At 38.7% G+C, this 19,821-nt stretch overlaps 1 long non-coding RNA gene across 1 annotated transcript in view; it reads right to left on the bottom strand.

Moving 5' to 3' along the window:
• Positions 1–8,149: 8,149 nt before the first annotated feature.
• LOC129622477 (uncharacterized) overlaps positions 8,150–19,821 on the bottom strand; it is a 16,335-nt gene continuing 4,663 nt past the window's right edge. The window contains exons 2-3 of the long non-coding RNA XR_008700007.1: positions 17,287–17,439; positions 8,150–8,235 (exon numbers count right to left, since the gene is read on the bottom strand). This is a non-coding gene — a long non-coding RNA (uncharacterized LOC129622477). The remainder of the gene's footprint in view (positions 8,236–17,286; positions 17,440–19,821) is intronic.

Genomic DNA, 19,821 nt, shown 5'->3' with positions numbered 1-19,821 from the left:
TTTCAGGGTTTCTATAGTGAATGTGCACTATTTTTTTTTAATCAAAAAAAGCAGTGATTTGTAGATATCTCTTTCTTTTCTCTTGACTCATTTTTTTTTTTTAACTTGGACGTTTTTAAGACTTGAGTTCCATTGAAACTGATGGATATATGCAAATTTGGAAGCTATGGGCAAGTGAAAAATTAGTTTCTGGAAGATCCTTTCCTTTGTGGAACCAGAAATTTCTTAAAAAATGATTGAGACGAGAAGACCAGATCAGTTTCTCTGAGTGTGTAAAGGATATTCAGATTGGATTTTCCTGTGGCCCAACTATGGGGAATAAACACTTCTCAGAGCTGCTGGTGTGACTTCCCAGGCTGTTCTGAGATTTTGCATATAAGGTTTTTGTGTCATCTTCTGCCTGAATTTTCACAGTGACAAATTCTCATGGGTGAAACAAGTACACAATTTATAACTAAATGTCTGCTTTTTGAAAGTTTGCCTTTAATTTAAAATATTCTTTTTTGTACAAGTGAACACATTTCTGTATTTGGTCAATTTTAATAATGAAATCTATTGTTTGCAAAAGAATAACAAGTAGACAAGCTTTCAAATCTCTCTTGTTAGTAGAATTTCACTCAAAGCCTGATCTCCTGACCTCTCTACTCTCAGCTGGTACAAGCCTTATCATACTCTGATTGCAGGTAAATGTCCTAGAGAAATTAAAACAACCACTTGGAGGCTGAACTAGAAAAAGTCTTAGTAAAGATTGATTTCCAAGAGTGTTCCAGGGGCATATAATTTGGAAATTTTCCAAATTTCCAGGGTGGACAAGAAACGGGGCAAATACTTTCATGGAAATAATAAATTCATTATTTCTCAATAGTGTAAGCTCTTGATCTTCAACATTTTAGTAGCTAGTTCTCCATGAGAGTATATTTTTAAAATTAGGGTTCTTGGATTGGGCAAAGGGAAAGGGCACTTTCTGTTCTTAGGGTTTACAAACCCTACAAACCTGAGTAAAGCAGGGTGTGTTGGGGTTTAGGAGAATTAACATTCTTGTTCATCTCCAAACCCCTCAGTTAGGAATCAATGGAAAGATTCACAAAGTAGCATGATGGAGAAATGTCAGCTTTGGGGGGAAATTACAATTGGAAAACAAGGCTTAGATCTAGGCTGACTAATACACATCTTGTCTATTTCATTAAACAGGTTTACCCAACAAAGTCTTCCCAAACCACAGCTGCATAAGTATGTGAGACTTGAGCATAGGCTGCCTGAAATTGAAAGAAAACTCAGCACTCAGTAGAAGCTGAGCATTTAAGCTTGGTTCTTGTTTTTTCTCTCCAGATTCACTGATTAGGAACACTGATCTTTCTGAGAAACATGAAATGGGACATCGAGGAAGACTTTGGAAAACTTTCTTCTGTACTTTGATTTAATGAGCATGGAAATTCCCCTTCCTATGGAAATGAATAGGAATAATCATTCCCTCCTCACAAATAAATGCAGTGAAAGAATGATTGAAAAATAAAGATTGTGTGAATTCGAGGTGTGAATGGTAGCCCTCTTGTGCTAAATAACTTCGGTCATGTCCAACTCTTTGCAACCCTATGGACCGTAACCCACCAGGCTTCGCCATCCACAGGATTCTCTAGGCAAGAATGCTGGAATGGGTTGCCATTTCCTTCACCAGGGCATCTTCCCAACCCAGGCATCGAATTCAGCTCTACTGCATTGCAGGCAGTTTCTTTACTGTCTGAGCCACCACGGAAGCCCTCTTGGGGGCAAGTGTAAACTGGTATCCTTAAGACATCCAGAAATGGGCAGGGGACTAGCAAGATGATAGTTCTGTTCTACTTCCAGAACTTGAAAACAAACAATAGCAAATAAATCTCTGTGGCATTCCTTAAATAAGCTTGATAAAGTGTGTGAAGATAGAGGTATTGGGAGTCCTGTATCTCATTCTTCTGGACCCAGTACTCTAGGGAACACGTGAAAGGGCACTTTCCTCAGTAACTCACTTTTACACCCTCCATTTGCAGGGAAGGTGACTGGGTTGGTGTGTGGTTTCCTCAAGGGGAGGGAAAACCAAGGAGGCCCTTCTAGAGCATAACCAAAGTGGAAAGAACCACCAGGACTGGCCGCTGTACTTTTCTCTGTTGATAGGACAATGGGAAAGTAGTCTGAAGTGGGATCACTGAGAGGTAGTAAATAAGAAATAAGATGAAAGCCTCTCAGGGCATTAATGGCCTAGAGAGGAGCAGCATCAAAGCCCTTTTAGGTTTCTTAAGATCTCCAATGGAGATCTATTGTGGAATAATATTGCCATTGCCAGTGCCCTAAGATTTTGCTCATTTCAACATCCTTCCTCCAGTATCCCTTCACGCTCTAGTCCCTCATAGCTCAGTTGGTAAAGAATCCACCTGCAATGCAGGAGACACCAGTTCGATTCCTGGGTTGGGAAAGATCCCCTGGAGAAGGGATAGGCTACCCACTCCAGTATTCTTGGGCTTCCCTTGTGGCTCAGCTGGTAAAGAATCTGCCTGCAATGTGGGAGACCTGAGTTTGATCCCTGGGTTTGGGAAGATCCCCTGGAGAAGTGAAAGGCTACCCACTCCAGTATTCTGGCCTGGAGAATTCCATGGACTGTATAGTCCATGGGGTCCCAAAGATTCGGACACGACTGAGCAACTTTCACTAGACTCCAGGGATGGGAAAGAAATGGAGGCTCCTCTTTTGGTGGGGAGGGTTGAGGCTGGAAAAGAAATTTTAGTATTTCTTTTTGAAGAAGTAGATGTCTTCTGTTCCTTGAACTGGTGCGAGGAGGCGGCGTGTGGTGGTGGTGGTGGTGGTTGTGGGAATCTAAAATTCCCCAAAGGAAGAAGATAAACTTCTAAATAGGAAAGTACATTGCAGTGAGGAGATTTAAAACATCATTACAAAAAAGAAAACAGAACCTACCTGCTAGCCATAGTTCAGCCTCTGGTCTACCTCCCTTAGATGATAGAAATAGAGTCTAGACAGAAACCCTTAATACACAGACTTCAAACCAAAGAATCTACATACAGAGTCCAATTGAGGAGGCAGAGAGTCACTGTGAATCCATATATGCCATATCCTGACCAAAAGAAAGTCTGTATAGAGCTGTACGCATCAGATGATAGTAATCTGGGAAGGGGGGAAGTTAGCATTGGTTAAAAATAATGCAAGAAAGAAAGGAAGAAGGGAAGAGATATGATGGCAAAATGATACTAAAGTCAAGTCTGGAGAAAGACACACTCCAAGAAATAAAATTCTGCTTTTGTTTGCAAGTGCTGCTATGAACAGTCAAACAAAGTAAAGGGAACAGTAACTTTTTAAAACAAGCCATCAAAGTGTGTAAATAGTATTATGAGTTAGAAAAGAAAATTGCAGAGTAAATAAAATAAATGGTAGCCAATCTAAAACCAACCTTGAAATTCTACTGGAAAGAAATAAAAAAGAAGACTTAAATGGGAAGGCATTATCTGTTTCATGGATAGGAAAGCTTAAGATGTTTATCGTCATTAAATTATTCTATAAATTAGATGAAATATTCATTAGAATACCATTTAAATTTAGAGGAATAAGTAAGTGTGAATACTCATGTTATAAAATAAAATTAAAATGGGCAATGGATTTACAAAAATATAATACACTCAAGTAATAACTGGGATATGATTAATGTGTCATCTCTAATCACTGGGGAATATCTAGTCCAGTTAATGAATGGCACATGGCCTAACCATGTTTTAAAAAAAGAGAAGGAAGAAAAGTAGAATTTCTGCATTACTCTCACTCCTGAAATAAATTCCACATTTTAAAAAATATACTTGCAAAACAAAACACAAATTTCTAGACCATAATTATGATGTATAAATACAGCACAAACAATCTGGAAGCTAGAAAGGAAAAGATTGCTTTTGGTACCTTCCCTTTATTTGAAATTACATGCTTTTTTATTAGTTGATCAATGTTTGCTTCTCCAATGTATTATCAAGGTCGATGCAGGCTCAATGTCTGTTTTGGTCACCTTTGTGTCCTTAGCACATAGTAAATATGCACTAAACATTTGTTAAATATTTAGATACTTAACAGTCCCATTTAGATAAAAGTCAAATACCTGCACTCTATGAAGCATCATAACCAAAATGAAAACACAACAAAATGGGAAGTGATGTTTTACAGAACAGAAAAAAGCTAATGTTATTAAGCAATTTATCTTGCAAATTAGAGAGAATACCTGTAATTTAGCAGAAAAGTGGACAGAGGGAGGAATAAAGTGGTTTAGGAGAAAAATTTCAAATAATAAACATCATAAAAGAAGTATTCAATTTCACCCACAATTAAAGAAACACAAATTAAAACAATAAGTTGTCTCACATATTAGTTGGACAAGGATGAAAAAAAATTACTAAGACCCAATTGTTGGTGAGAGGCAGAGGAAACAGGAATTTTCATGTATTCTGAGGAAGAGAATGCATTGGGAGACCATTTCTAGGCCAATGTAGCATTATCTATCAAAATGTACATGTTCACATTCTTGAACTCAGCATTTCAAAATCACTGCACATATACTTGTGTGAGTATGTTTTGTAAGCGAGCAAAGATATATGTGAATGAATTTTCATTTTAGCCTTACTTGTAGTGGAGAAAAACTGTAAAAAGTAGAAAAGTATATTGAGATGATTCTTTAAATAAATTATAGTGTATCCATAAGATGCAATGTTATCAACCATGGAATGAATGAACCAGATCTAGATGTGGTAAGATGAAAGAGAATCACTACATATTCTCAAATGAAAAAAGCAGGTTGCATCAGTATCATATCATTTAAGCAAATTTACACATGGGTATTTATAGAAAATGTCTAGAAAGCTTCTTCTATGTAGTTCTGTACTTCTGGGTGTCTCTCTTAAAACAAATTTAAAAAATTATTACTTTTATAAGAAAGTATTTAAAATGGCTTAACATCCACATATATAAAATATTATGTCTCTAAAATTATAAATACTATTAATCTTTTCTTATTTAATTTTTGGTAAGGGTGGTTAGCATTTACTCTAATTTAATTTTTGGACTATAACTTGCACTGTGCTTAATTCATGTCAACTTATTTTTTAGTTGGTATCTTCTGGTTTATATTGTATATTCCTTATTTATATAGAATATATAGAGCTACTTTGTTAGCTACAACATTTTGATATTCTAAGAATCATTTTCCAAAAAGCATCAGTCTCTTTTTTATACAGAAAAAAACTGGAGGATTAATCACTCCCTAAGTCAGTAACAAAGGTGATTAAAAGAGCTGAGTAGCTTCAGTCTGATTTTAAGATATTTTAACTTCCACATAAATAATAAAGTTTATGAAATCACTGAACAAACATTTAAAGTCTGTGTGATGCCATTTTAAATTTGAAGTTTTCAACATGGTAAGTCAGTAAAACCAAATGTAAATTTCTTACACTTAAAAAAAAGGAATTAAAATCACTTTAAACAGGAAAAAGGATATCAGATATCATGTTTAAGCCCATCCACCTTTTCAAATCTTTATCTCCTAGTAATGTGTACATCATATACTTTTCTGTGAAGTTTCTTATATTCTTCTGAGGAATTACATTTCCCCACTGTGCTAGGTATTCTTTGTTCAGCAAGGGAAAAATAGAAAAAAAAAAAAAAGGGAGATTAAGGCCATGCAAATTACAGGTTAATTCCATTTCTAATTTTTATTTTTACTACATTTATTTTTTTAATCAACAACCTCTTTATATAACCGGAAACCTAAGAACACAATTTCTATTACTAAAGTTCTAAAAGTTTCTAAAAAAAAAAATCCCAGCATTATTAGCCATCTAAAAGCTATATTTTGGATTTTTTTTTTTACTTATTCAGTATCTGTATTTCTTTGAACTGAAAGTTTTATTCAAACAAGAATGATTTCAGAGAACTTTAAATATCTATGGGCTGGAAAAATTCCGCAGTGACAGTCCAGCATATACCAAGTTCTTTCTACTGATTGAGGGTTTTCTGGAAGTAAGCAATTTGGTTTGCTCTCCACATCACTCACAGCGCCCTTATAGAAAGCACTACTTTGCATATCTGTGAGCTGTAATTTAACCTGGGTTCCCTCTGACCCAGGGCAGCCAGAAACAATTGAAATCTTTTGTTCAGAAGCAGGATTTAGAATAGCAAAGAAAGGCACAGGAAGCAAGACAGAAGGCTCCTTCCCACTAGGAGGAGCAAAGAAAGCACCTTGAAAATGTCAAATTCTGGGTACTCAAACCAGATAGGAAAGAAACAGGGAGATATGAGGTCACTGAATTTGAAAGCTAGAACAGCCTCTTTGAGGGTATCTGGTGCAGGTTATCTTCTTACTTATGGATAAGGAAACTGAATCCCTCCCCTCTCAACTGACTTGTCCAAGGGACCATGAATTTCAATAGTAGCTGAACCAGAAATACTGATTTTTTTTTTTTTTTCCAAAAAGTCAGCTCTCCTCTTTGAGATAAACTAGAAACTGTAAGTTGAAAGAAGTGGAGTTCTTTGCTAAACAATTATGGAGAATGAAGAAACAGAATTCGGAAGGGACTCAGGTGTTTTGTCTCTTTTGGTTTAAATTATGCATCTTTGAAGGCCAAGGCACTGATAAAAGCAAAACAAAAGCCTAGGAGAGGGGTAAGGATGATTGGGAAAGTGGGTTCCTGCCATCTTTTCTCTCATTCTCTGGATTTGGGGTATACTATTTTGCAGCTGTCAGCTTTCCCTTTGCCTCACTCCAACATTGGAAGGGAGGGTGCTTCTGCCAGGGGCAGATCTAAAATTGTATGAGCAGGCAGTTTCCAATCCAATTTATGGATTCCTGATCTATTAAAAATACAATCTGGAGATGTCTTCAGTTCAGTTCAGTTCAGTCGCTCAGTTGTGTCCGACTCTTTGAGACCCCATGAATCGCAGCATGCCAGGCCTCCCTGTCTGTCACCAACTCCTGGAGTTCACTCAGACTCACGTCCATCAAGTCGGTGATGCCATCCAGCCATCTCATACTCTGTTGTCCCCTTCTCCTCCTGCCCCCAATCCCTCCCAGCATCAGAGTCTTTTCAAATGAGTCAACTCTTCACATGAGGTGGGCAAAGTACTGGAGTTTCAGCTTTAGCATCAGTCCTTCCAAAGAACACCCAGGACTGATCTCCTTTAGAATGGACTGGTTGGATCTCCTTGCAGTCTAAGGGACTCTCAAGAGTCTTCTCCAACACCACAGTTCAAAAGCATCAATTCGTTGGCGCTCAGCTCTCTTCACAGTCCAACTCTCACATCCATACATGACCACAGGAAAAACCATAGCCTTGACTAGATGGTCCTTTGTTGGCAAAGTAATGTCTCTGCTTTTGAATATGCTGTCTAGGTTGGTCATAGCTTTCCTTCCAAGGAGTAAGCTTCTTTTAATTTCATGGCTGCAATCACCATCAGCAGTGATTTTGGAGCCCAGAAAAAATAAAGCCATATATTAATATTGCACAAATTGTCTTACTTGGGATAGGACGAAGCTGTGAAGTCCTACTCTCTGAGTTGTTCTTCCCTCATCAACTTGTTGACTTTGCTTGAGCTACTGAAACTCTGTGCCTGTTTCCCCATCCATCAGATGGAAAGGCTCATGGTTGGAGCCACCATATAGGCTTGTAAGGACATAATAATGCAGTAAATATAACTCCATAAATAACCTGATAAATTTTAAGTCATTAATTATCATTCAGTGTAGGATACCCAGGTTTGGGTCGGAAAGTTCCCCTGGAGAAGGGAATGGCAACCCATTCCAGTATTCTTGTCTGGAGAATTCCATGGACAGAGAAGCTTGGCAGTGGGCTACAGTCCATGGGGTCACAAAGAATTAGACAGAACTGAGTGACTAACACATACAATTATCATTAGTTTACTTTGATTCCAGGAGCCCACAACAAACAAAAATAATTGATTCATGTAATCTATCGTAGTTGTGTAAAAGAGCAAGATGAAGGTGTGAAATGCCATCTAAAAGGTGCTACTGGGCTCCCTGTAGCAGAAGCAGTGAGAGCCTTTGCTGAGCCTTCCTTCTCTGATTCTACTTCATTTACTATCATTGCAAACTGGTGAGTAAGGAGGTGGGTTGACTTACACAGCCACACAGCTCTGATCTTGGACTTCCTTGTTCCTCTTCATTTGCCTTCATCTGACAAATAGCCATATCAAAGAATGCCCACTCTATGTACATCACAAAAGGGCAAAAATTAGATAATATATGTGAATGTGTTACCAAGTATACAGCAATTTCTAAAAATAGAGGTTAAGATGACCATTATCCCATGAGATATTTCACTGATTGTTGGTTTTGAGTACCCAGTGGGAACAAAAGACCTTGAAAACAGGAGCATATGATAGAAAAGCCTTTCCTGAGGCTAATTTTTAATATAGTTTGGGGAAGAAGAAAGGTGAGAGAAAGATGGCTTTCTCAAATGTCTGATTCATCTACATACACCTGTTTTTCCTTCATAGTCCATCTTGTAAAAAGACAGCTTTACTGAGAAATAATGAACATACAGTAGAACAACATATATTTGAAATGCACAATTTGATAATTTTAAAAATATGTGTAAATCCATAAAACCATGGTCACAGTCAAGAGAGTAGATACAGCCATCACCCTTAGGAGTTTTTTCTTATCTTTTTGTAAATCCTTCCCTGGTCCCAGGGAACAAATGATCTACTTTCTGCTGCCATATATTAGTTTGCAGTTTCTTAAACTTTATATAAATGGAATCATATATTATATGTTCCTTTTCTGTCTGGGTTATTGCTATAATTATTTTATTGGTATAATTATTTCATCCCCATGATGTGGTATCTTTATTTATCTTTATGGATGAGCAGTATGTCTATATAACACTGTATAGATGTTGCCTATTGGTGGCAATATAAGTTAATTTTGAGTTAATTTTTATATAGGCAATTGCCTATTGATGGAGATTTAGGTTATTTCCAGTTTGGAGTTATTATAAATAAAACTGCTATAAGTCTTTGTGTAAAAATCTTTGATAGGCTAATGTTTTCATTTCTCTTGGGTAATTACCAAGGATTTGAATTGCTGAATCATATGGTATGTGTCTATTAAACTTTTTAAAAAATAGCCAAACAGTTTTCCTAATAGACTGTCCCATTTTACATTTCCACCAGGAGTATGAATGCTCAGGTCTCAACATCCTAGCCAGCACTTAGTATTGTCAGCCTTGTTGGTTTCAGTTACTCTACTACACATACAGTGTTATCTCACTGTGTTTTTTATTTGCATTTCCCTAATGACTAAAGATGACTTCCTTGGTGGCTCAGACAGTAAAGCGACTGTCTACAATGCGGGAGACGTGGGTTCAATCCCTGGGTTGGGAGGATCCCCTGGAGAAGGAAATGGCAATCCACTCCAGGACTATTGCCTGGAAAATCCCATGGACAGAGAAGCCTGGTAGGCTACAGCCCATGGGGTCACAAAGAGTCGGACACGACTGAGCGACTTCACTTTCACTTTAATGACTAAAGATATTGTACATCTTTTCATGTACTTATTGGTTATTTGTATAACTTTATCGGAGAAATGTCTATTCAAATACTTTCTCAATTTTAAATTGGCTTAATTGTTTTTATCATCAAGGTTTAAGTTTTCTTTATGCATTCTAGATATAAATTCTTTACCAGATATATGATTCACAAATATTTTCTTCCACCCTATTACTGCCTTTTCACCTTCTTGCACATCTTTTTTAAAAAATTTTGATGAAATCCAACTAATCTACTTTTTCTTTGCTTTTTGTGCTTTCGGTGTCACATCTAAAAAACCATTGCCTAATCCAAGGTCATAAAGCTGTTTCTTTTAAGAGTTTTATAGTTTTAGGTTTAAATTTAGATTTATGATCCATTTTGAGTTAATTTTTATATGGTATGAAGTATGGGTTAAAGTTCTTTTTTGTTTATAAAATTATCAATTGTTTCAACAACATTTGCTGACAAAATGATTTTCTTCACTGATTTGCCTTTGCACATTAGAAAAAATTAGTTGTTCATGTTATTTGTAGGTCTATTTCTGAACTCTCTATTCTGTTTCATTGATCCATTTGTCTCCCTTTACATGACTGCCATATTGTTTTGATTTCATTAAATTTATAAGAAATCTTAAAATCAAGTAGTTAGTGCTCTGTTTTTCAAAATTGTTTTGGCTATTCTAGGTATTTTACATTTCCATAGTAATTTTAGAATCAGATTTTCAGTTTTTACCAAAAAGTCTGCTAAGATTTTGATAAGAATTTGTGTTGAATATGTAGATCAATTTGGTGAAAATTAATATCAAGAATATTGTATTTTCACTATGAAATACAGTATATCTGTTAATTTATGTAGGTTCTTCTCTTAATAATATTTTAAAGTTTTCAGTGATGTGTATGTGTGAAGTGTGAAAGTCGCTCAGTCATGTCTGACTCTTTGTGACCCGATAGACTGTACACAGTCCATGGAATTCTCCAGGCCAAAATACTGGAGTGGGTAGTGGTTCACTTCTCCAGGGGATCTTCCCAGCCCAGGGACTGAGCCCAGGTCTCCCGCATTGCAGGCAGATTCTTTACCAGTTGACCCACCAGGGGTCCATTTTCAGTGATAATTCTTCTACATTTTTTGTTCGATTTACCCCTGAAAGTGAAAGTGGAGAGTGAAAAAGTTGGCTTAAAGCTCAACATTCAGAAAACGAAGATCATGGCATCCGGTCCCACCACTTCATGGGAAATAGATGGGAAAACAGTGGAAACAGTGTCAGACTTTATTTTTCTGGGCTCCAAAATCACTACAGATGGTGACTGCAGCCATGAAATTAAAAGACGCTTACTCCTTGGAAGGAAAGTTATAACCAACCTAGATAGCATATTCAAAAGCAAAGACATTACTTTGCCAACAAAGGTTCGTCTAGTCAAGGCTATGGTTTTTCCTGTGGTCATGTATGCATGTGAGAGTTGGACTGTGAAGAAGGCTGAGCGCCGAAGAATTGATGCTTTTGAACTGTGGTGTTGGAGAAGACTCTTGAGAGTCCTTTGGACTGCAAGGAGATCCAACCAGTCCATTCTGAAGGAGACCAGCCCTGGGATTTCTTTGGAAGGACTGATGCTAAAGCTGAAACTCCAGTACTTTGGCCACCTCATGCGAAGAGTTGACTCACTGGAAAAGACTGATGCTGGGAGGGATTGGGGGCAGGAGGAGAAGGGGACGCCAGAGGATAGATGGCTGGATGGCATCACTGACTCAATGGACGTGAGTCTGAGTGAACTCTGGGAGTTGGTGATGGACAGGGAGGCCTGGCGTGCTGTGATTGATGGGGTCACAAAGAGTCGGACATGACTGAGTGACTGATCTGATCTGATTTCATATTTTTTGTCTTTAAAAAATTTGACATATTATATATAAAGGTATAGATCCCTGAGTCAGGAAAAGGGCATAGCAACCTACTGCAGTATTCTTGCCTGGAGAATTCCATGGACAGTGGAGCCTGGCAGGTTACAGTCCATGGGGTCACAAAGAGTCAGACACGACTGAGTGAATCATGTATCTACATGAAGTTAAACATGTGTCCTAGTGATATTTTCAGCTCTAATCCACTACCATATAGACCATTTGGGGTTCCTCCCTTGATCATCTGTAAACTCCCACTCTATCAGTGATGAGATTTAAGTTTTCCATTTACTAAACTGTTCAATTCCAATATGTTTGAATAGGTAGCAGTACCAGAATTTTTAACCTGTACCTCTGTTGGAAATACCTTTGTCACCTGATGTACAGTGCTTATGTGTAGTTTCTTTTACCTTTTGCTTTACACACTATACTCTTTTCCAAAGTTACTTAGGTTAGCACTTGCCCCATCTCCTTCTTTGAACTTTTTTCATTTGTATGCTACATTTGTATTATAGCTGGATTCTTTATCATAGACTATATGCCATCCTAGGATGCAGGACTTCTCAAATAATTAAAAAAAAATTTTAATATATTGTTTCTCTATTTGTAACTATGAGTCCTCACAAATGCATAATATGATGTATCCATCCTTACAGTATCATACAAAACCATCTTACCACCCTGGGAAAAAAAAAAAACAACCCATGATTCATCTATTGAACCCTCTCTCTCTTTGGAAACCATTGATCTATTTATTTTCTATTTAATTTTATCTTAGGATATCATATAGTTGGAATTGTAGAGTATATAACTTCTTCAGAATGACTTCTTTCACTTAGCAATATGCGTTTAAAACTCCTTCATCTATTTTTGTGGCTTAATAACTCACTTTAAAAATTATTTAATAAAATTCCATTTTGTGGATGTATCAAAGTTTGTTCATCCATTTACAAATGAAAGACATCTTAGTTGCTTCCAGTTTTGGATAATTATGAATAAAAATGCTATAAATATGTCAAGTTTTTGTGTGGACATATGTTTTCAAATACTTACATAAATACTTAGGAGCAGAGTTGTTCGATCATATGGCAAGTATATGTTTAACTTTATAAAAAGCTGCCAAACTAGCTGACAAAGTGGCTGTACCATTTGCATTCCCACCAGCAATGAATGGGGTTCATATTGCTCTCTGCATCTTTGTCAGCATTTGGTATTGTCAGATTTTTGGATTTTAGTCATTCTAAAAGTTGGCTTAAAGCTCAACATTCAGAAAACGAAGATCATGGCATCTGGTCCCATCACTTCATGGGAAATAGATGGGGAAACAGTGGAAACAGTGTCAGATTTTATTTTGGGGGGCTCCAAAATCACTGAAGATGGTGACTGCAGCCATGAAATTAAAAGACGCTTACTCCTTGGAAGGAAAGTTATGACCAACCTAGATAGCATATTAAAAAGCAGAGACATTACTTTGCCAACAAAGGTTCGTCTAGTCAAGGCTATGGTTTTTCCAGTGGTCATGTATGGATGTGAGAGTTGGACTGTGAAGAAAGCTGAGTGCCGAAGAATTGATGCTTTTGAACTGTGGTGTTGGAGAAGACTCTTGAGAGTCCCTTGGACTGCAAGGAGATCTAACCAGTCTATCCTAAAGGAGATCAGTCCTGGGTGTTCTTTGGAAGGAATGATGCTAAACCTGAAACTCCAGTACTTTGGCCACCTCATGCAAAGAGTTGACTCATTGGAAAAGACTCTGATGCTGGGAGGGATTGGGGGCAGGAGGAAAAGGGGATGACAGAAGATGAGATGGCTGGATGGCATCACCAACTCGATGGATGTGAGTCTGAGTGAACTCCGGGAGTTGGTGATGGACAGGGAGGCCTGGCGTGCTGCGATTCATGGGGTCACAAAGAGTTGGACACGACTGAGAGACTGAATTGAACTGAACTGAAGTATGTATAGTAGTATCATGTTGTTGCTTTAATTTGCAATTCCCTACTGGCAAACGGTGTTCAACATCTTTTCATACGCTTTTTTGCCACCTGTATATCTTTGTTGGTATGTTGTCTGTCAGAACTGGGGTGTATTTTTTCTTATTGAGTTTTAAAAGTTCTTTGTATATTTTGAATATAAGAAAGACCTCTGTCAGATATCTATTTTTCCCAGGCTATGGCTTGTCTTTTTAGTCTCTTAACAGTGTCTTTTGCCAGGCAGAAATTTTTTATTTTAATGAAGTCCAATTTAACACTTTTTTTCATGCATATGGAAAAATAGTGTTGGTGTTGTGTTGGCATCATGGTAAATCCTCATAGATTTGGTATGGTAAAGGCCTCATAGAATGAATTGAGATATATTCCCTCATTCTCAATTCTCTGAAATAGTTTGGGCAGAGTTGGAATGATTTCTCCTTAAATGCTTGGTAAAATTCACAAGTGAAGCCATTTGGGACTGTTGTTTTTTGTTCATTTTCTTGTTTGTTTTTTATTGCGAAGGTCTACAATTTTAATTTTTTAATAGGTGGGGATATATAAGTTCTCTGTGCCTTTCTGAGTAAACTTTGGTAACTGTATCCTGAAAGAAATGTGTCCATTTAATCAAGTTGTTGAATTTGGTTGCATGAAGGTATTCAAAGCCCCTTGTTCCCATGTAGAGTAGCATCCTTCTCATTCTTTTCCTCCCAGGACTCTGTCGTACGGGAGAGGCTGCGGGCTCGCTCTGTTCCCTCACCTCAGAGAGTCTGCCCTACTCTCTTCGGGTTTCTCCTTCCTGCACCACAGCTTGGAAACCTCAACACAAGCACAGGGCTCACGTCATTTTTCCTCTCTCTTGAGGATCGCTGTCCTTTATTCCGTGATACTCATTGCCTTGAAACTATCGTTTGCTTGCTTGCTTGTTTCGTTCTTTCCTTTTTTCTTCTTTGCTCTATTCTTGGTTTCCTGAAGTAGGAGGATACATCCAGTCCCTGTTACTACCATGTTGGCCAGAAGCAGATGTATCACTTGATTTTAAAAGCTTTAAAAAATAGTCTCCATTTTAACATCAGGCACTTATATTTCCTAGAATAATCCCAGCTTTTTCAACTGTCTCTTCAATAGTTTTCACAAGCTAGTGTTTTGCAGAATCACCCAGAGAGCTCAATAGAAAGGAATATTCCTTGTGCCACTCCAAGAAATTCTGATTGTGGAGTTGTGGGCTGCAACTTCAGGGATACCTCCCTGAGGGCTCTGAGAGTGCTGGTCTGAGGAACACACTTTTGGAAACACTGCGACTATTTTATATAGTATTTTTTTCTAACTGGAATTCCTGTGTTATTTTTAAATTCAAGCTAACCTTCTTCTGGAAAACCTTCCTGATTTCCTCCAGGCTGAGTTAGTTACTTCCCTCCTTTGTGTTCATATGTCACTTTGAAAAAAACATATCTTTATTTCTACACTTGCTACAGTCCATTATAATTATTTGTGCTTTTATCCTCATCACTAGATCATGAATTTCATAAGTTTTAAAACAGTGCCTGGCATATCCGTGAGACTTAGTATATTTATTTGGGGGGGGGGGCTGTATAAATAAATAGGGCTGCCCAGGTGGTGCAAGTGGTAAAGAACCTGCCTACCAGTGTGAGAGATATAAGTAACGTGGGTTCAGTCAATAGGTCAGGAAGGTCCCCTGGAGGAAGGGTTCTTGCCTGGAGAATCTCATGGATAGGGGAGCCTGGCGGGCTACAGTCCTAGGGTCACAAAGACTCAGACATGACTGAAGTGACTTATCATGCGCACTTGAATAAATGATTGGACAAGAAGGATACAGGCTTCAAGTCTGAAACCCGAGATCCATCTCTTCCTTGTGTTTACAGTTAACTGATCACAATATACCAGAACAGCCTTGGGCATTTGTCCAAATGCAGATTCTCTTTTTTGTTTATTTTGTTTTGTTTGTTTCTTTGTTTGTTTTTTATTTGGTTGTGCTAGGTCTTCACTGTGGTGCACAGGCTTCTTGTTGTGGTGGCTTCCAGAGTGTGGGGGCTGAGTAGCTGCAGTGTGCGGGCTTAGTTGCTCTGCAGCATGTGGGATCTTAGTTCCCTGACCAGGGATCAAATCTGCATCCCCCTGCATTGAGAGGCAAATTCTTAAGCCCTGGATCACCAGGGAACCCCCTCCCCCCAGATTCCCCATTTTGAATGTGGTGCTATTCAGTGGGGGCTCTAGAGCTCAACAAGTGTTGAGACTTTCTTGTGATGCTCTAAAGCAACCATTCCAAAACCTAGCTGATAATCAGAATCAGACAGGGGCTTTCGACAATTCATATTCTGGGGTCCCACCTCTCAAGATTCTGACCAACTCAGGGTGGGGTAGAAACCAGCAATCCATAATTTTAAGACGCCAGGTAATTCTTAGAATTAATCAGCCAGGTTTGAGAACTACTAGTTTATAGCTTTTCTCTTCCAGAGGACACAGGTCAAAATTATCTCAGAAAAATGTTAAAGTTACATGTCTAGTTTCTAGCCTGAGCATCTGATCCAGAAGTTTTGAGATGACTATTGTGAGAACGACTCTGCTAGTCAATCCTGATTCAGAATTTTAATTTGGTAAATGTTATAAAGTTTTGGTTCTTCTCCCCTCATTCAGTATTAATTTTATGCAAACCATTTGATTCTAGGCTTGATTTTCCCCTCCCGACTTCTGGGTAAGGTTATACTGGCAGGACTGAAGGACCTCACAGCTTTGTTCTGTCTTTCTTATTATGTGATGGTTTTCGCTGTCTGCTCTTTATGTTTCAGTGGCCTGTGTGTAAGAGCTGCTTAATAAATATTTAGAATTAAACCACCATGATTTGGTTCTGGGCTTCCCAGGTAGCGCTAGTAGTAAAGAACCCACCCACTAATGAAGGAGACATAAGAAATTCAGGTTCTAATCTTGGGTCGGGAAGATCCCCTGGAGGAAGGCATGGCAACCCACTCCAGTATTCTTGCCTGGAAAATCCCATGGACAGAGGAGCCTGGAGGGGTACAGTCCATTGAACTGTAAAAAGTCAGTCACGGCTGAAGCGACTGAGCATGCAGCAGCATGATTTGGTTCTAATGAAGAAAGGAACTGGCCTTGCAAAAAATACTGTTGCCTCTTTTCCTGGACCCCACCATGAGTTTTCCCTTTATCCTCATCAAGATTAGGTGGGCTCTTCCAGTTTCAACTCTCACCTTCTTCAAAGGGCTTGAGGGCACTGCAGCAGAGCAGGGGAAGGGGATGTCTGGTCTTGACAATGGGAGGAGAGACGGCAAGAAGTGGTGGAGAGCTGAGGCACGTGTGAAATTCACGAAAGCTCCATGCACCCCAATATTGCACGTGTGTCAGGCCTACCTGGCACTAACACAAGTCTGGCGTCACAGGATCCCTAAGCTATCAAAGGATGGAGGTAAAATACAATGGGAAGTGGTGTGCTTCCCTCCTTCTCTGTTGCTGGGACACTCCTTTGCCTCTGCTTCCCGGGGCACCTCCACAAGGCAGTGTCACCTGTCTGTTTCACTCTAATGTCCAGCCCTTCAGCCCATCAGCCCGCTCTTCAGCAGAGTTAACCACCCTCACTATGCACAGATGGGCGGGACAGTTTCACAGCTATAATGACAGCCAGCTAACTGTGACTTTGTGAGAGGCCATCATTTTGAGGAGTTTGCCTACCACCTTGAGAAGAAGAGGAAGTACCTTCTGCTACAGACATGAGGAGTCTGTCTATGAGTCACTGTCTCAGCTGAGAGGGTAAAAGCTGTGGACTGATGCCTGGGCCAGATCCCGCCCCGCCACCCCTCCCCACCAATAGTAACATTTTTGATAAGCAAAATGTACGTACTCAGCCTGGGCAGTTGTTAATCCTTTTGCTGTCTAATCAGAACTGGGACGCTTGAGACCAGCTAGTTGCTCGTCCTGACCTTCTGTAAGCTAGCAGATTCCGAGCTGTTCGCATGTCATGTAAACCATTCACCATCTGAGATTTTTAAAGGACCTGGAAGGTGCCAAAATACCACTGAAGTCACTGTTTAGATTGGGTCATTCACAAATGAGTTTTCTGTGTGATTTTTATCTACAAGAGAGCTCTGGTTCAAAAGGCCTTAAACATAACACTTTGCAATAAAAAACGTGACTTTCTACCAATATGGAGATACAGAATAGAGTCACATTAACCAGCTCCTTCCTCCATGAGTCTCCTGTGATGCTGTCTTACTGGAGAATGGCAGTTATCAAGAGGATACTTTTGTCAATGTTAGTGGATTGGATTCTCAGCTTCAAATTAGCGAAGGGCTTTTTTTTTTCTTTTTTCATTTAAATGTCCTTGCTTCTTGAAACACTAATAGCAGGAAAAGGACAGTAAGTGATTGCGTATGGAAAATGAGAATGCTTACTAATTTCAGCATGAAAGATCGGTGGTGTTCTAATAATTACGCTTGTGGATATGGTCTCTCGCTTTTCACTTTGAGATTAGGTTACATTTCTTTACATTTCAGAACTTTGTGTCAGATCACACGCCTGCTGCTGCTGCTGCTGCTAAGTCACTTCAGTCATGTCCGACTCTGTGCGACCCCATAGACGGCAGCCTACCAGGCTCCCCCATCCCTGGGATTCTCCAGGCAAGAACACTGGAGTGGGTTGCCATTTCCTTCTCCAGTGCATGAAAGTGAAAAGTGAAAGTGAAGTGGCTCAGTCGTGTCCGACTCTTAGCGACCCCATGGACTGCATCCTACCAGGCTCCTCTGCCCATGGGATTTTCCAGGCAAGAGTACTGGAGTGGGGTGCCATTGCCTTCTCTGTGATCACACGCCTACCTTGTACTGAATTGTTAATGTCCGTATCACTGGAGGAAATAGTCTCTTAGAAAGCGCAAAGGCAGACCATGCAAACAAGCAGAAGTTTTGTTCCTTTGAAAAAAATACGAATCACACGATGAAGCGGTCTTCTTACAAAACACCAGGTCAGTTTTCCTACTTGAGAAACTTCAGATTGGCTATTTCATTGGAAAATCACAAGGCTAGAATATCTTTTTGTTTATCGGCTTTTTGCCTTCCAGAAATGACAGCTTCCCATGCTGCAGTCTTGAATGCCTTTGAATGGCTGGTGATACTGGAAACTTTATTGGCAATCTACATGTTTGTGTAACTTTGACTTGGCGTGTACCTTTCATGTGGAAATATTTACGTTTCTGAGAAGCCACTTTAATTTAAGGATGTCATACAATTTGTGGTCTCATGGTACAGACTCAGATGACTAAATTTGCAATTGAAGCTACAAATTTTGCTTTCAGAAATTATGACTTCTGTTTTTTTTTTTTTAAACAAACACAGTGGCAAACCAAGTTTTATTTTAATACTTCTTCGTTCCTATAAAACGACAAAGTGGCAGCATTTCCTGAATATATGTGTTTGCCTGGCTCTAAATGCCTATTGACTACCTGATTCATCAGCCCTCCCTGACAAATGCCGATAGCCCTACAGTGTGACAGACAGGATTAAATATCACCTCTCCAAGGACTGATCAGAAATGTAATCACTGCATGATATTCATATTTTTCTTTACCTGTAAATTTGTTGAATATAAATACTTAATCATGATATGTGCAATGGTAATTTGGGGGATTTAATGTGGCATTTTCCATCAATAAAATGTTTTATCACCATCAGACAGTTAACCTCCTAACACCATTGTGAGCTAATTAGTTCAGTTGGATTCATGTCCTATATTGCTCACAGGGAATTTTCCTATTATGTCTGGTGTACAGTTGGAAAAGGTATAGAAATAATGCTCAGTGAGTGAATGCACAAATTTAATACAAAGGCAATACTTAACTCTGCAGTCCCCCTGTGACCTTTGTAATCGAATAATATGTTAAACTGAAAAGTATATTCTATAATCGAATAATATGTTAAACTGAAAAGTATATTCTATTTGGAGCAGAAAGCCTTATTTATTTTGAAGGCTCACTATTTCCTGCTGAGCACTTAATTAGCTGTGTGATTTTAAGTGAATCACTTGAGCCTTTTCATCCTCAGCTTCTCCACCTGTAAAATGGTGATAGAAACCTACCTTACCTACTTGCTAGAGTTGTAAAGAGATCGATTAAAAACACACAGGAAGCTACTTTACCATTGAATTCTAATCATTACTATGAAAAGCTAGCTGAAAGGAGAGAGGTGTTATTATTTTCCCATGATTGCTTTGGCATCCTCTAGCTCAGTGTTTTCTAATCTTCAGCTAGTCACAAATCACTTACACAATTATTGCCATAACTTTGCCTCCCTGTGCTATTATTTGCATAAATTTCTTGAAATTTTCTTTAAAAAATAAATATGTGTACTTTGAAGTGGAATTTGGTATCATTATCATAAGTGGGATT

This window comes from Bubalus kerabau, chromosome 11 (genome assembly GCF_029407905.1).
Source record: "Bubalus kerabau isolate K-KA32 ecotype Philippines breed swamp buffalo chromosome 11, PCC_UOA_SB_1v2, whole genome shotgun sequence".
Taxonomy (NCBI): Eukaryota; Metazoa; Chordata; class Mammalia; order Artiodactyla; family Bovidae; genus Bubalus; species Bubalus kerabau.
This window is presented reverse-complemented; position numbering and strand designations above follow the sequence as displayed.